Source organism: Vulpes vulpes, chromosome 7 (genome assembly GCF_048418805.1).
Source record: "Vulpes vulpes isolate BD-2025 chromosome 7, VulVul3, whole genome shotgun sequence".
In the NCBI taxonomy this organism is placed as follows: Eukaryota; Metazoa; Chordata; class Mammalia; order Carnivora; family Canidae; genus Vulpes; species Vulpes vulpes.
This window is the reverse complement of record NC_132786.1, coordinates 116484002-116499233: the sequence shown is the minus strand read 5'-3', so window position 1 is coordinate 116499233 and position 15232 is coordinate 116484002. Positions and strand designations below refer to the sequence as shown.

The following is a 15232-nucleotide window of genomic DNA, read 5'->3' as shown; positions in this document are numbered from 1 at the left end:
TCTATCTAAGGTCCTCCAAGTGTTTTACAAGCATTAATTAAGCTTTGGAATAGCCCAGCAAGAGAGAAGACCACATTCTACCCAGGAGTCCTCCTCGTGCTGAGGCAGTGGTTGGAATGACATTTGTTCCTGTCACTCACAATCAGCACATGGAGCTCTAACCTGTGGGAGGAGATGTGCTGATTCTGCCAGAATTACAAGTGACACCACGATGCTCCGCTTGCTCTAACAAAGGAAGATGGGGTGACTTTTCCTATCAAGTAATTGCACTCATACAGTATGTGAAGATACTTATTTTTATCCATCCTTCTGAATAACTGATCCGGTTTTTCAATGTTTTGAAATCAGCTTCAAGTCAATGTTCTATGGATCCCGTTCTATTCATAAACACTGATTTAGTAGCAGAGCTTTAAACTTATGGAGCTAGCCATCGGAAAACTGGAAATGACCATGCAGACCCTAGCTGGCGAAGTGTCTACTTCTAGACACACGTGGATCTCATCCCACCTTCGAAAGGTGTATATTGAACCCGAGCCCCTCAACCGCCCTTAATGCTCAGTAGACACTGTCTGCTGAGTATGATGCTTCCTTGGCTCTCAACCCTGACTGCACTTCATAACCATGTGGGGAGCTATTTAAAAATACTTCTAGAAGCTACCTTACACTAATTAAAACAGTCTCCGGGAAAGAAGCTGGGTGTGGGCATTTCATATGCCCCTGGGTTATTGCTACCAGCAGCCCTGGTTAATACCCCTTGAGGAGCAGCTGCAGTTCTCAGGAGTCAGGTGAAGCGGCTAAGCCCTTCCTGAAGGCTGTGACCTCCAATTCTAAGAAACGTCCTTTGCAAAAACCTTCTAAATTCTTTGCACTTGTCACATTGCCTTTTATGTTCCAATTTTCTCATGTTACAAGTACCTGATTGCTGGCTTGAAACGTCATCCAGCAATAGAGAGGGACTGCCTGTACTCAACCCGTTCTCACCAGCGTTGTGAAAATTAATAAAAGGAGACCTTACTAATGTAGTCCAGAGGCCACAAGGGGAAGCTCTCACGTCCTATCATTTTAGTCCATTGCAAAACCAACAGGGAGTGGTACTTTGCAAATTGATACTACTTTCACCCCAGTAGGAAGAAAGGTTTTCTCCTGGCCTGGAAAAAGCCCAAAGAGAGACTGTCACAATTCAGTGAATTGAACTGAACTCCCAGTTTATTCCAATGGGCTTTTTGCTTACAAGAACCCCTCCCAACTACCCTTCCTTGGGCTTTCCTCGGCAGAAGAGCAACCGTTCCCTTTGTTTTCTGCACTTGCCTGTGGTTTTGCAATACTTTGTGTGTACTGAATTGAAATTCCCTGCTCTTCCCAAATAAACATTTTTGCTGGTAGAATAACTGATGGTTTTATGTTTGAGGTTAACAAGGTCAGTGGATGTCTGCTGGGGTGTTATCCTTGGTATATTGCCTAGTGTCCATCTCGGGCTTTACTGGCTGCTCCCATGATGATAATTCTAGGCTTGGGTGCCAAAATATTACAGAGGGGAATAGCTTTAAAGGATAGACGGCAGGTACCATGCCAACATATAGGCTGATGCGTCAAGGAGGACACGCTATAGACTGCAGAAGAATTGTAAAACAGATCAGCTGGGATGATACCAAAGATGTTACCTAGGTTAGCATTAGTTAAGTCAGACATTATCCCCTCGTTAAATCTGTCATAAGATATTTTTTTCTACATGGGTCTTAATGGATGAAGATCTGCAATATTAATTATGTAGGAAAGGGGGAAGTTATGCTTCACAGCAGTGTTTGATAGTCCTGATGGCTTCGGCTGGTGCCACACAAACTTCATTAGGTATGTAGATGTTGAATCATAGTATTAAAATGATTTTGTTCTATTCCTTTAAAAAAAAAAATTTTGTTTATTTGACAGAGAGAGCACAAGCAAGTGGAGCAGCAGACAGAAGGAGAAGGAGAAGCAGGCTCTCTGCTGATCAGGGAGCCTGACATGGGGCTCGATCCCAGGACCTGGAGATCATGACCTAAGCTGAAGGCAGATGCTTAACCAACTGAGCCACCCAGATGCCCTTCATTCTTTTAAAATTTTTAAAAAGATTTTTAAAATTTACCTTTTGATCATACCAAGGTAGTAGGCTCAGTTTAGTGTTAATAAGTTTTTAACGTCTTTCTGGTAATGATAGTATCTCTTTTTAACAAAGAATTTGGGAAAAATGGTAACCAGCTGGAATATAAGAACTGGTTTCATTTGTATTTATGTGTTATCTTTTATTCATGACCAGCAATAATGTTTTCCAGTTTGGGACGGTGATTTAGAGCTTCTTTATAAATCACACGTATTTAAGAAAATGTGAGTTGATTTAAAGAGATAATAACCAGGTGGTGCCCATATATAGCAAAAATTGCAAAGGGGATCTATTAGTTTACCTGGTGAAACTATTCCACCACTACCTTTTTTGAAGATGGACATGTTCTTAAACCAATATCATTGTCAACTTGATCTTAAGGCAAAGCATCATGCCTCATTTTTTTAAAATGAAGTAATTAATACTTTAAATTTAAATGCATCTCGGATATATCATGCACAACTATCCCTTAGTTTCCAAGTGGGAAGGCTTTAATAGTGTCATATTCAACTGTTTGGTTTATTATCCATAATTTCAACTTGTTTTTATTTTTTATTTTTTAAATTTTTATTTATTTATGATAGTCACACACACAGAGAGAGAGAGAGAGAGAGAGAGAGAGAGAAGCAGAGACATAGGCAGAGGGAGAAGTAGGCTCCATGCACCGGGAGCCCGACATGGGATTCGATCCCGGGTCTCCAGGATCGCGCCTGGGCCAAAGGCAGGCGCTAAACTGCTGCACCACCCAGGGATCCCCTCAACTTGTTTTTAGTATTCACACTAGATTGCTTGTGAAAGCTTCAAAAAAGTTTTCTAGAAGGTAAGCATCTATTCAATTCAATGATGAACACAGATGCAAAAATTCTCGACCAAAGGTTCATACACCATGATCAAGAGGTATTTATTTCAGTAATACAAAGATGATTCAACATCCACAGATAAATAATAAAACTAAGGATAAAAGTCTTATGATCCTCTCAATAAACACAGAAAACATTGGACAAAATTCAAGATCCATTCATGTTCATGATAGAAATCTCAACACATTGGGTATAAAGGGAATGGACCACAACACAGTGAAGGCCATATATGACAAACCCCCAGCTAACATACTCAACTGTGAAACACTGAAAGCTTTTCTTCTAAGATCAATAACAAGACAAGGGTGACCACTCTCACTACTTTTATTCAACATAATATTAACTGGATGTCCTAGCTGGAGCAATTAAGCAAGGAAATAAAAGGTACCCAAATCAGAAAGGAAGAAGTAAAGTTGTCTCTATATGCAGATGACATGATATTTAATATAGAAAACTCTGAAGACAATTGCAAAAAACTGATAGAATTAATGAATTCACTAAAGTTGCAAGATACAAAATTAATGTAAAAATCATTTGCATTTCTATATGCCAACAACAGAAAGAGAAATTAAGAAAATAATCCCATTTACAATAGCATCAAAACCAAGAAAATACATAGGAATAAATTTAACCAGTGAGGTGAATTATCTGTGCACTGAAAACTATACACTATTGTTGAAAGAAATTGAAGACACAAATAAATGAAAAGATATTCCATGTTGATGGATTGGAAGAATATTGCTAAAATGTCCATACTACTTAAAGCCATCTCCAGAATTGACACGACTCTTACCAAAATTCCAATTTTGTCACAGAAATAAAAACAATCCTAACATTTCTATGGAACCACAAAAGACTCCCAAATAGCCTAAGCAATCCTGAGAAAGAAAAACAAAGTTGATTTTGTTTTCAAACCATGCTACTGATTTCAAACTATGTTACAAAGCTATAGCTATCAAACATTGTAGTACTAGCATAAAAACACACATTTAGGGACACCTGGGTGGCTCAGCGGTTGAGCATCTGACTTTGGCTATGGGGGTGATCCCTGAGTCCTAGGATGGAGGCTGCTTCTCTTGCATATGTCTCTGTCTCTCTCATGAATAAATAAAATCTTTAAACACACACACAAACCCCACACACATTTACCAATGGAACAGAATAGAAAGCCCAGAAATAAACCCACAGACATATGGTCAATTAATTTATGACACAAGAATATACATACAATAAACATAAATTGAGTTGGAAAAACTGGACAGCCTTATTCCAAAGAATAAAAGTGAACAATAAATACATATATCAGCTCAAAATGGATTAAAGACTTGAATGTAAGTCCTGAAACCCTAAAACTCCTCCAAGAAAATAAAAAGTAAGCTCCTGGATGTTGGCCTTGGCAATGAAATTTTGGGGAGTTGACATCAAAAGCAAAGGAAACCAAAGGAAAACAACCAAGTGAGACTACATCCAATAAAAAGCTTCTATGCAGCAAAGAAAACTATCAACAAAATGAAAAGGCAACCAAGGAATGGGAGAAAATTTTTGCAAACCATGTATCTGATAAAGGATTAACATTCAAAATATACAAAAAGTTTATACAACTCAGTAGCGAAATAAAAACCAACTCCATTTAAAAAATGGGCAGAGAACCTGAATAGACATTTGTCTAAAAAAGACCTACAGATGGCCAACAGGTACGTGAGAAGGTATTCTACAGCACTCATCATCAGGGGAAGGCGCCGATGTGCTTTCACATCATGTGAGATGGGGCTCGATCTGTCGATTAACAAAAAGACAAGCAATAGCAAGGCAGGGATGTGGAGCAAAGGGAGCCCGGTTTGCCGTGGGTGGGAATGTAGACTGGCACAGCCCACAGCCGCCGGGAAAACCAATACGGAGTTTCCTCAATAACTTACACCTTATGACCCAGCAATTCCACTTCTGGTTATATATCCAAAGGAAACGAAATCCTCATCTTGGAAAGCTATCTGCACCCCCATGTTCATAGCAGCATTATTATTCACTAGGGCCAAGGTAGGACAACAACCTAAGCGTCCATCAACAAATGGTTAAAGGATACCTATGGAATATTATTCAGCTGTAAGAAGAAGGAAAATCAGTCATTCTAATTCTCTGGATACCAAGCAGGTGTCCTACAATTCAATTCTGACAAACTACCTGGTGTCAGCACAGAACCCACAAGTTACAGGCTCAGTTTCCGCAAGACTGCCTCCCACTCCAGGTGCCAGGAACTAGTAGTCTGTCCCCTAGATTGGCCTATGGTTCTGTCCAACGTGGCTACAAATTGGTGGTCCCGCCTCAGGTTCAGTAATTTGCTGTAATGACCCACACAACTCCAGAAAACACTTTCGTTCCCTGGCTGATTACAAAAGAGACGACAAAAGACACAGTTGAATAGCCAGATGAAGAGGTACAAAGAGTTAAACAAGGAAGAATCCAGAGTCCAGAAGCTTCTGTGCCACCTTCTCAGCTTGTGGATATGTTCACCGACCCAGAAACTCTCCTACTCCCGAATTTATGGAGGCTTCGTATAAAGTAGTCCTGTTTATTTCAATCTCTGGCTCCCTCCCCTCCCCAGAGGATGAGGAGTGGAGCTAAAAATTCAAAGTTTCAAATCATGGCTTGGTCTTTCTTTTGGCCAGCCCTCATCCAGGAGCCCACCAGGAGTCACTTTATTGACACAAAAGATGACCCTATTACCGGGAATATGACAAGGATTTAGGAGCTTGTGCCAGGAAATAGGATCAAACACCAGATATTAGAACAAAGGATGCTCCTGGCACCTCTTTTACTTTACTCTTACCAGGAAATGATAAGGGTTTTTTTTTTTTTTCTTTTTAGGCGATCTGGGTCAGGAACTGGGGACAGAGACCAACACATTTTTTTCTTAGTTCACAGAACAAAACGGACACCTATAGCCTGGTTAATGGTATCCCACCAATGTCAGTTTCCTGGTGTTGGTATTCCATTACAGCTACAGAAGAAGGGGAAAGGATATACCAGACTACCATTTTTATAACTTCCTGTGAGTCTTCAGTAACTATTTCAAAGTAAGTAGTTTTTTTTTTTAAAGTACACTTAATCTTTCCAGAAACGCAGTGATTATTTTTAAGACCAGAGACATGACATATGTGATTTCTACTCTATCTACTCGAACATGCAGAAGCACAAGCACATTTCTGCTATCTACCCAAAGGTGTGAGAAAAATCATCAACAGGTGTGAACCTGTGTAAATAAACTTTCTGAGAGATGTTAACAGAATCCACTCTTTGGAGCTAGGACAGAAATACTTGCCTTAAGCATTAGGTGGTCTCTAGTTTACCTGCCAAAGTTGCAAAAAGGATACTTAGGGCCAAAACTTTTTGGAAGGATGAAGAGATGAAATACAAACACAGCCTCTTTTGTAGAGAAAATCAGCAGTAGTTGACAGGTTTCTCTGCTGGGCTCCTCTGCAGGCGACTCCCGCACTTTGCCCTGCGGGGTGTGCTACAGTGCTGGGGTGGTGGGGTGGTGGGGTGGTGGTGGGGAGACACCCTTCCTCTGTCTTGGGAAACTCATCGCAAGTAAAAAATAAGTGTCAACCGTGGTGAAACTCAAAATCCCCCATCCCAATGCAGCTCCTTTCTTGTTTTCTTTCCACGGCCTTTGTCTAATCAGCCACTCTGCATGTGGGCACCCCGCGAGATTGCAAACAGGCAGATTGCAAACAGGCGTTGGCGCATAGGGCCCTCCCTTAGCTCACTCTACAACTCTTTTCATCTAAAAATCCTGGGACTTCAAAGTCAGAAATCATGTCTGAAGCAAAAATAACAAAGGAAGCCTTTGTATAAAGGTAGATTCTCGGGCTCCTTAGGTGGTGCCACTTACAACACAGGGGAAGCATCTGGAAAATCAGCTTTGTTCGGTGGAGTGAATTAGCCTTTAAGGCTCCACAGTTGCCAAAGCACCAGAAAGTCTTTCTTGCGCTGTTACCTCTCAGCACACTTGAGGGCCCGAGCGCTGGGCTCACAGATGGAGAATTCAGGTGAGTTACCTGGACAGCTCACATCTTCCCTGAACCCCTCTCATCCTTATTATTGTTACCCATCGGGTACAGGGGGCGTGCGTGTACACAACTCAGTATGCACTTCGTGTGCAGCTACACGAAGCCATTGGAGTCATCTGGTACTTGAGGAGCTTGAGTGTTTTAGAACTTCCACGGTGAACACAAGTCAGAAACTTTGCAAACATTCGTGTGTGCAACAGAAGCAATGACTTTGGGGCAGAAATGGTGTCTGCTGTACTGAAGGCCCTGTGGCTGACTTAGTGATTTTTTTTTAAGATTTTTTTTTTCTTTATTCAGAGAGACACAGAGAGAGAGGCAGAGACACAGGCAGAGGGAGAAGCAGGCTCCATGCTGGCAGCCTGACGTGGGACTCGATCCCGGGACTCCAGGATCACACCCTGGGCCAAAGGTGGGCGCTCAACTGCTGAGCCACCCAGGGATCCCCATGACTTAGTGGATTTTTAAGAAGTTTTCACTCTTCCACTCGCACAAGGCCTCCAGTTGGGCTACTGGCTCTGGGACCATGTTTCAAAGGCTACACCACCCTATTTCACGACTGGCCAAACAAAGCTTTTTCTAACGAGGAGGCAGAGAGATCTTGTAAAACAACAGTGGGAAGGGGCGCCTGTTAACAGTGGGTTAAGTGTCCGACTCTTGATTTCAGCTGAGGTCACGATCTCAGGGATGTGAGATCAAGCCCTCGTGTGCAGAGCCTGCTTAAGATTCTCGCTCTCCCTCTCCCTCTACCCCCCCCCTTCCCCCAAATAAAATGACAGTGTGAAAAACAGCACCAACAGCACGAAGCAGCAGCCTCTTCTTACGTAACACCAGCATGTAACTGAATACGGCTCCGAGCCCAGAGCTTGTAGAGACGCCCTGCTTACAGATTGACGTTTGCAGCCTGTTCAACATTTGAGGTCAATCATCAAACATCCAGAAACGCATATACTGAGAGGCTCTCTTTCTACCCTGAACCAAAAAGATCATGGCCTTGTATTAGTTTTCTCTTTCCGATCTAACAAACGACTTCAGCAACTTAAAATGTTCCAAACTTATTATCTTATAATTCTGTAGGTCAGAATTCGGATACAGTTACGGGGCTGGAGTCAAGGTGTTGGCAGGACAGCATTTCTTTTTGGAGGCTCCAGGGAGGAACCTGTTTTCTTACCTTTTCTGGCTTGCAGAGGTCGTTCATGTTCCTGAGCTCGTGGCCTCCTTCCTCCACGTTCAAAGCCAGTGAGAGGAACTCAAGTCCCTTTAATGCTGCCATGTTCCTGGTCATCTGAAGCTGAGGATGCTTTTCTGCTTTTAAGCATTCCTGTGAGTAGATTGGATTCAACTCACAACTGGACCTAGATAATTCAGGCTAATCTCCGCATCTCCAGATCCTTAACTTTCACCATCTCTGCAAAGTCCCTACTGCCACGCAGGATACGTTCACAAGTTCTGGGGATTAGGAGCTGAGCATCTGTAGGGGCTATGGTTTTGCCACCGTAGGCTTCTGCACAGAAGTATGCCCAGCTCGTGGTAGACTCTGTGTGTCTTAGCTTGGGCCGCTGTAATAAAGCACCATAGACAGGGTGGCTTATAAATAGCAGAAACCCACTTCTCACAGTTCTGGAAGCTGGAAGTCTGAGAGAATGCTGGCAGCCGGATCAGGTTCTAGTGAAGGCCCTCTTCCAAGTTGCAGACTGTCAATTTCTTTTTTCTTTTCTTTCTTTCTTTTTTTTTTTTTGTTCAGACTGTCAATTTTTTACCGTATCCTCACATGATGGAGAGCACAATGAGAAGAAGCAAGGGTTCTCATGTTTCTTTTTTTTTATAAAGGTACCAAGCCCATTCCTGAAGTCCCCACCCTCGTGACCCCATTACCTCCCAAAGGCCCCCCTCTTAATACCATCTCGTTGGTGATTAGGATTTCAATGTATGAATCTGGGGGCACACAAACATCCAGTCCATATCACCAGAGGACGATCTCTTGGTGCTTCTGTTTTAACAAAACACAGATAATGGAAATCTTGGGAAATTACTGACATGGACTCCCATCAGCTGTTACAATTCAGAGATTTACATTCCAAATCATGCACAGCCCTGTTGCTTTGATGAGAAGGCTGTGGCCCTTCAATCATTGCAACTTGGAAATTTTCTTTTTTTGTAAAGATTTATTTATTCATGAGAGACAGAGAGAGAGAGAGAGGGGGAGAGGCAGAGACACAGGCAGAGGGAGAAGCAGGCTCCATGCAGGGAGCCCAATGTGGGACTCGATCCTGGGACTTTGGGATCATGCCCTGAGCTGAAGGCAGACACTCAACTGCCAAACCACCCAGACACCCACAACCTGGGAATTTAGATCATGTGATGGGAAACTCATGATCTACCATCCAAGGGGAAGAAGAATTCACATTGATTACGTTTCTACTCTTCGAGGAGACTCATCTTTATGAACTGTACCACTCAGGTGCCTTTGACCTCTGCCTAAAGGTTGACTTTGGTCAATACCCTGCACTAGCAGATCAGGGGGTATGATGAGGAATTGATTCGGTCAATCCCAATCCCTTTGGGCCCCAGTTTGGCAGTGCCTGCTTTCTTCTACCTCAGATTACAGCTTCTCTTGGCTATTCCCTCTCCTGCGGCTACAGGTCTCTCTGAATTCTGGTGAGCACTCCTTCCCCTTGGTCCTGGAGGTCTAGAGGTTGTAATGGCCTCCACTGTTTTTAGCCCATGTATGGCTCACCATTCCTTGCTGGTCCTGCTTACTCCTGCCCACACCCCGACTAACACTTCCTTTATTAAACTCTCCTCAATTATCTTATTTCTACATGCCAACCATCTCTTGCCAGCACCCTGTCTGATACACCTGGATGTGTCAGCATCTTGTGATCTTGGCCAAGTTACTCAACCTTCTCGAACCTCAGCATTTTCATATGTAAGATGGAGATAAAAATAGCTACCCCTATGCTGGTGGCGACAACTAAATTATTTAATTCATATACAGCTTAACTTAACACAGTGTTTGGCACACAGTGAACATTTAAGTATATTTTTGTCAAAATAAAGGAAATGAATTCTCTGAGGAACCGAAAGCTCCATCTGGATCCAAATGTTCCACCACATTACTTCTTAAAATGTACTTTTGGCTCCAATGAAAAAGTTTTATTTTGAGCAACCATTAAACCAAGGTCTTTGGATTTACCCATAACTAACTGTTAATAATGCTGTTCAAGGTACCACCCAAATAGTCCTCATGTACTGAGGGAGGTACAAATCCAAGTATATTTACTTTATAATTTGATATTTCTGGAATTTTCCAGTATGACACTGAGTCTCTGCTTTCTAGTTTTCTGGATATAGAACAATTTAAATAATGTAAGCAGAGAACTGTTACAGTAGATTAGGTAATATTTAGGAAATAAAAGTGTCTATAAATCAGTTCAGACTCTCTAACTGCTTCTCAGCTTACAAAAAGTTTACACCATGATCTACTTACAGCTATAAGAATATAAATGTAGAATTTTTAAAAGGACATTCAACTTTTAAAAGGTGATTTTTTAAAAAGTGATGTTTGTCATGGAATCAGGAAAAGGATAAAATTGCAAAAAACTGCAAGAAGTCCATCAGTATTTTGGCACATGCTGATCCAAGTTGAGAGAGACAGAGACAGAGACAGAGAATTGGAGTTTCCCATGTCACCTTTCCAGATATGGATGAAAAAAACTTATAACAGCCAGCATTAGACCCTTTAGGCAGTCTTGCTGTTGTTGGTTTCAGACTATCTAAGAGAATGGAAGGGAGCACGGGTGTGGGTGGGAGGTACTAGGGGAAAATCCACAATGAGTGGTTCAAGCTATATAAAATTTAAGTTGTTCACCTTGCTGTGATTTAACCTCTGTTTCCCAATATATTTGGTAAAGCCTGCTACACGCTCAAATGTCTCATCTGTGTGATTTTCTCAAGAAGAAAATGGGGCTCCAGTCCACATCTGGGTTAGTACAAGAGTGGGGGCAGGGAGGCCAGACCAAAGGACACTAGGAGGTCAGCAGAAGTGGGAACTCAGAGCAGATATAATTATAGAAACATGATCCTGAAGGCCTTTGTGCAAGTATCAGGGACAGTGTTGTTAGACTTACCACAGGACAGAAAACAAAGAATTTAAACCAACTTTATTTAAATCTGAAAGGGCAGGATCACCTCAGCTGATAACTGAATTTGTCAGGGATCCCAGTGAAAAAATAGAAATATGAAATTAGAGCTACTGGTGTCAATCTGTTAGAATAGCTATATTTTTACTGTTAGTGTTTTCTTGACCCCATATTTCAATAGTTCTTGCTAAATCTATACAAAAAGCAAAGTAAGAGCTTCTAGTCCATTAAAAGGTTAGTCAAATTTTTTTGCCTTGACAAAAGACAGCCATTGCTAAAACACTGTATCAACTACTGAGAAAATGCAGTTCATGGCGTTGGACTTAACCACATGAAGACTTTAAAATGTCTTATTTGGTTAGTTAGTCATTCACAGTCAAGCATTTATTGAGTTCCAAATCTATGCTGGCATATGAAATGACTACAAGCCATTGCCTTATCCTGTGATATCTCACCATTTAGGGGTTAACTACAAAATGCTAGATGACATCAATGCTCAAGAGCACTGTTGTCAAAAAAAATAGAAAGGCACATGCCCACCATATACACCCATAGACCCACACACACCCTCTCATTTTGGGCATCTACAGGCTTTACAATGATCTCTAAACCCATGTGGTTTGCATTGATCACAACAGTTGCTAAAATTTTACAATTTGTAATGATCATAGTCTCTTTGCCAACTTTTTGTAGAGCTTAAGATTTTTACCCAGGGCTTATGGCTTCACATGTCTCTCCAAGCCAAGAAAAGCCTTATGTAACAATGATATTCTAGGTCGTTGTCCATCAAAGAACCCAGATTCTGTTAGGCCACCTCCAGTGGAAGTGGTTGTTTGGAGGACTTTCTATACTTATCTCTTAGCTTGTGTAAAAGATATAAAAATCGACAGTGACCTTTTTTATAAAAGTAACTCAGCAATTTAACAGGACAGTTTCTCCAACATAATGGAGACCTTTAAAGGTGAAAGTAAATTTTTGATTTTCATTCATTATGTTGCCTTGGCTTCATTATATGAAAGTCACCTCATATTTATCAATCATGGGGGGCACCTGGATGGCTTAGTCAGTTAAATATCTCACTCCTGATCTAGGCTCGGGTCTTGATCTCAGGGTCAGGCCCCATATTGGTCTCCACGCTGAGTATGGAGTCTACTTAAAAACAACAAACAAACAAAAACAACATAACAACAAGATATTTATCAATCACCTGCTTTCCTGAAAACCAATGTACCCAGGGAGTTTATAGATAAGTGCAGGGACAAAGCAAGCAAATTCAAAAAATTTATATTTGAAATAACCTAATGTCTAATTTTATGTATTGGCTTTACTAGGCCACAGTGTTTACATTTTGGTTAAACATTTATTCTGCATGTTTCTGTGCAGGTATCTTTTGGGTGAGATTAACATTTAAACTGGTAGACTTTGAATAAAGCACATTACCCTCCATAGTGTGGGAAAGCCTCATGCAGTCAGATGAAAACCTTAATAGAACAAAGACTGACCTCTCACCCTAGCAAGAAAGAATTCTGTCTTTGGACTCAAACTATAACTCTTCCCTGAGTGTTCAGCCCACCAACTTTACCCATCAGATTTTGGTCTTTCCAAGCCTTTATAATCACATGAGTCAATTACTTAAAATAAATTATCTTTCTGTCTCTATCTCTCTCTATGCTATTGGTTCTGTTTCTTTGGAGAGCCCTACCTAATATACTACCAAATTATAGGTTAGGTGTAATATCCATAACAAAAAAAAGTCTTAAAAAGTCTTTGCCAAGTATTCACACTTGCAGGATTATTCTAGAGAAAAATGTGGATGTTGCAGATTGATTTTTTAAATCATTCCAAGTAATCCTAGCTCAATCTCCTGAAGCAAAGGTTGTAGTTCTGAGCAATCGCACCAGGCAGTACTTATGCAACAAATATTTGGAGGAAGGGGGCACCTATTTTATGTGAAACACTCTTCTAAGTGCTGGGGATAAAGCAGTGAATTACAGAGACAAAAATTCCTGTTTTCATGGAGTTTGTATCCTAGTGGACGGGGATAGACAACAAATAAATTTATATTAGTCTGATGGTGATGAGTGCAAAGGAACGAAAATAATCACCCTACTTTAGGGTGGAGAGTGATGAGATAATTGTGTTCATGTGATTTCACATAGGGTGTTTGGAGTCAGTGACATTTCAGCAAAGACCTAAATGTAATGAAAGAGAGAGTCATGCAGATTTGTGAGTGGGAAGGGTTCCAGGCACTGGGAGTAGCAAGGGCCCAGGCTATGGGGCAGGAATGAGTTCATGGTACTAGAGGAACACAAAGAGGGCAGTATGTCTCGAGAGACGTGAGCAAAGGATTGTGTAGGAAATGAAGCCAGAGGAGTTTCCATGACTTGACTCTGTAGACCCCAACAAAAATTGAAAAGAAGTCTGAGGACATAGTCTCGGGGCACTCCAGTGTTTAGAGGTCAGGAAAGTAGTCGCATGGAGTCAAAGAGACTGAGGAGGGGGAGCAGGGACGTAGAAGAAAAATCCAAAGAAAGTGCGATCTTGAAGGAAGTGTTTCAGATAAAGGGGGAGTGATCAAAACAGGTCAATTAAAATGAGGACTGGGCATTCATCATTGGGTCTATCTATGTGGAGGTTTATTATAATCTTGCTAATAGGAATTTGGGTACAGCAGAGGAAACAAAAGTGTAATTGTAGTCCAGGCGAGAATGACTTAGAGGAAAGGAAGTGTAGACAAAAATACTGGAATGCCTCGAGGAGAGTGCTGGAGAAGTTCACCAAGAATACTCGCTCGGCCTCAGAGGTGACGACTGTCAAAGATCATCCGGGCCTTGCCGCCCGGTGCAGAGATTCCATGCGGTCCCCTAGCCCCCGAGCTCATGGCTCCCCACCCGGAACACGTGGTAGGGGAGTAGAAAGTGGGCCTCGGTGAGGACGGGATGAAAGCACGGGTGACCCTTTCCAGCAGAGCTATGCGGAGGCCTCTAACCATGTTGCGGAGCACCCATATGGCCTTCAGGAAGGTGACAGAGGAAACGGTGGACCCCTGAACCGGGCACCCTCTCAGGTCAGGCATTGCTGACATCCTGGCCTGCACCATGAAGCCAGGCTTCACCACAGCCTACAGAAATGTTACGGAGTTCAAAACGCTGAGGGGTTTGGTGCTACATGGTAGCCTGACAGACACTTGTTTGTCCACAGAGTTGACTTCCCACCTTCGCTTCAAGCACATTTACTGACCAAAAAGGCAGACACAGAGTACAGACTTTCTGTTGGCACCTAGGAGAAGATTCAGCTGAGAGCTCTCCTTGCCATTTTCTAGGTCACCAGGGACCTGACTGTCACAGAGGCCTAGAGGCTGAGCCCATTCACGGCCAGTTGGCAGGCCCTGGGGTGACTGGAGAACAGGAAACTGAGTCACGGGCTAATATGCTGCCCAGGCTGGGTAGTGAGGCCAGTCGCCCCGAATTGTGGGAACCTCTGTCCCTGACACCGGTGGGCAAAGGTTGAAAAAGTACCGTGTCTGTGGCTATTTGGAGCAGGTATAAAACCGTCAGAACGGACAGCTGTCTTACTGTGCTGCCGGTTGTGTTTTTACAGGGAAAAAGAAAGTGCAAAAAGTTGTGTGTGGGTTTTTGTTGTTGTTAAGCCTTAAAGCTTTTACCATTCAGTTGCTTGGATGGCAGGAAATTGCCCTCCCCTATTTTGGTCGAGAACTTAAGGGCTTCCAAAGCCCCCATGGTGCCGTTGTCTCCTAACTCCAGGTAAACAAAGCATCTCCACAATCCAGCGTCTAAACCTTCATCTGCCGCACAGTCTGTGTCTGTTCTAAATAGAGGTTAACAGATTTCTGGCCCAAACTATTATACTCTTATAAATGTGCTCAGTTCTCTTACTTTAAAAACGTCTTTTAATTTCCCCAATGCCAGCAGATTCCTAATTGTGGCGGGGACAGCGAAGTGTCACTGTGTGGCCATGGGGGCAAGGCTGTATAGTACTCCCTTCTTAATGTACGGAGGGAGATGGGCT

The 15232-nt window shown here is 42.2% G+C and overlaps 1 pseudogene; it reads left to right on the top strand.

Moving 5' to 3' along the window:
• LOC112929907 (replication factor C subunit 5 pseudogene) overlaps window positions 1-14558 on the top strand; it is a 28806-nt pseudogene extending 14248 nt beyond the window's left edge.
• The last annotated feature ends 674 nt before the right edge of the window (window positions 14559-15232 follow it).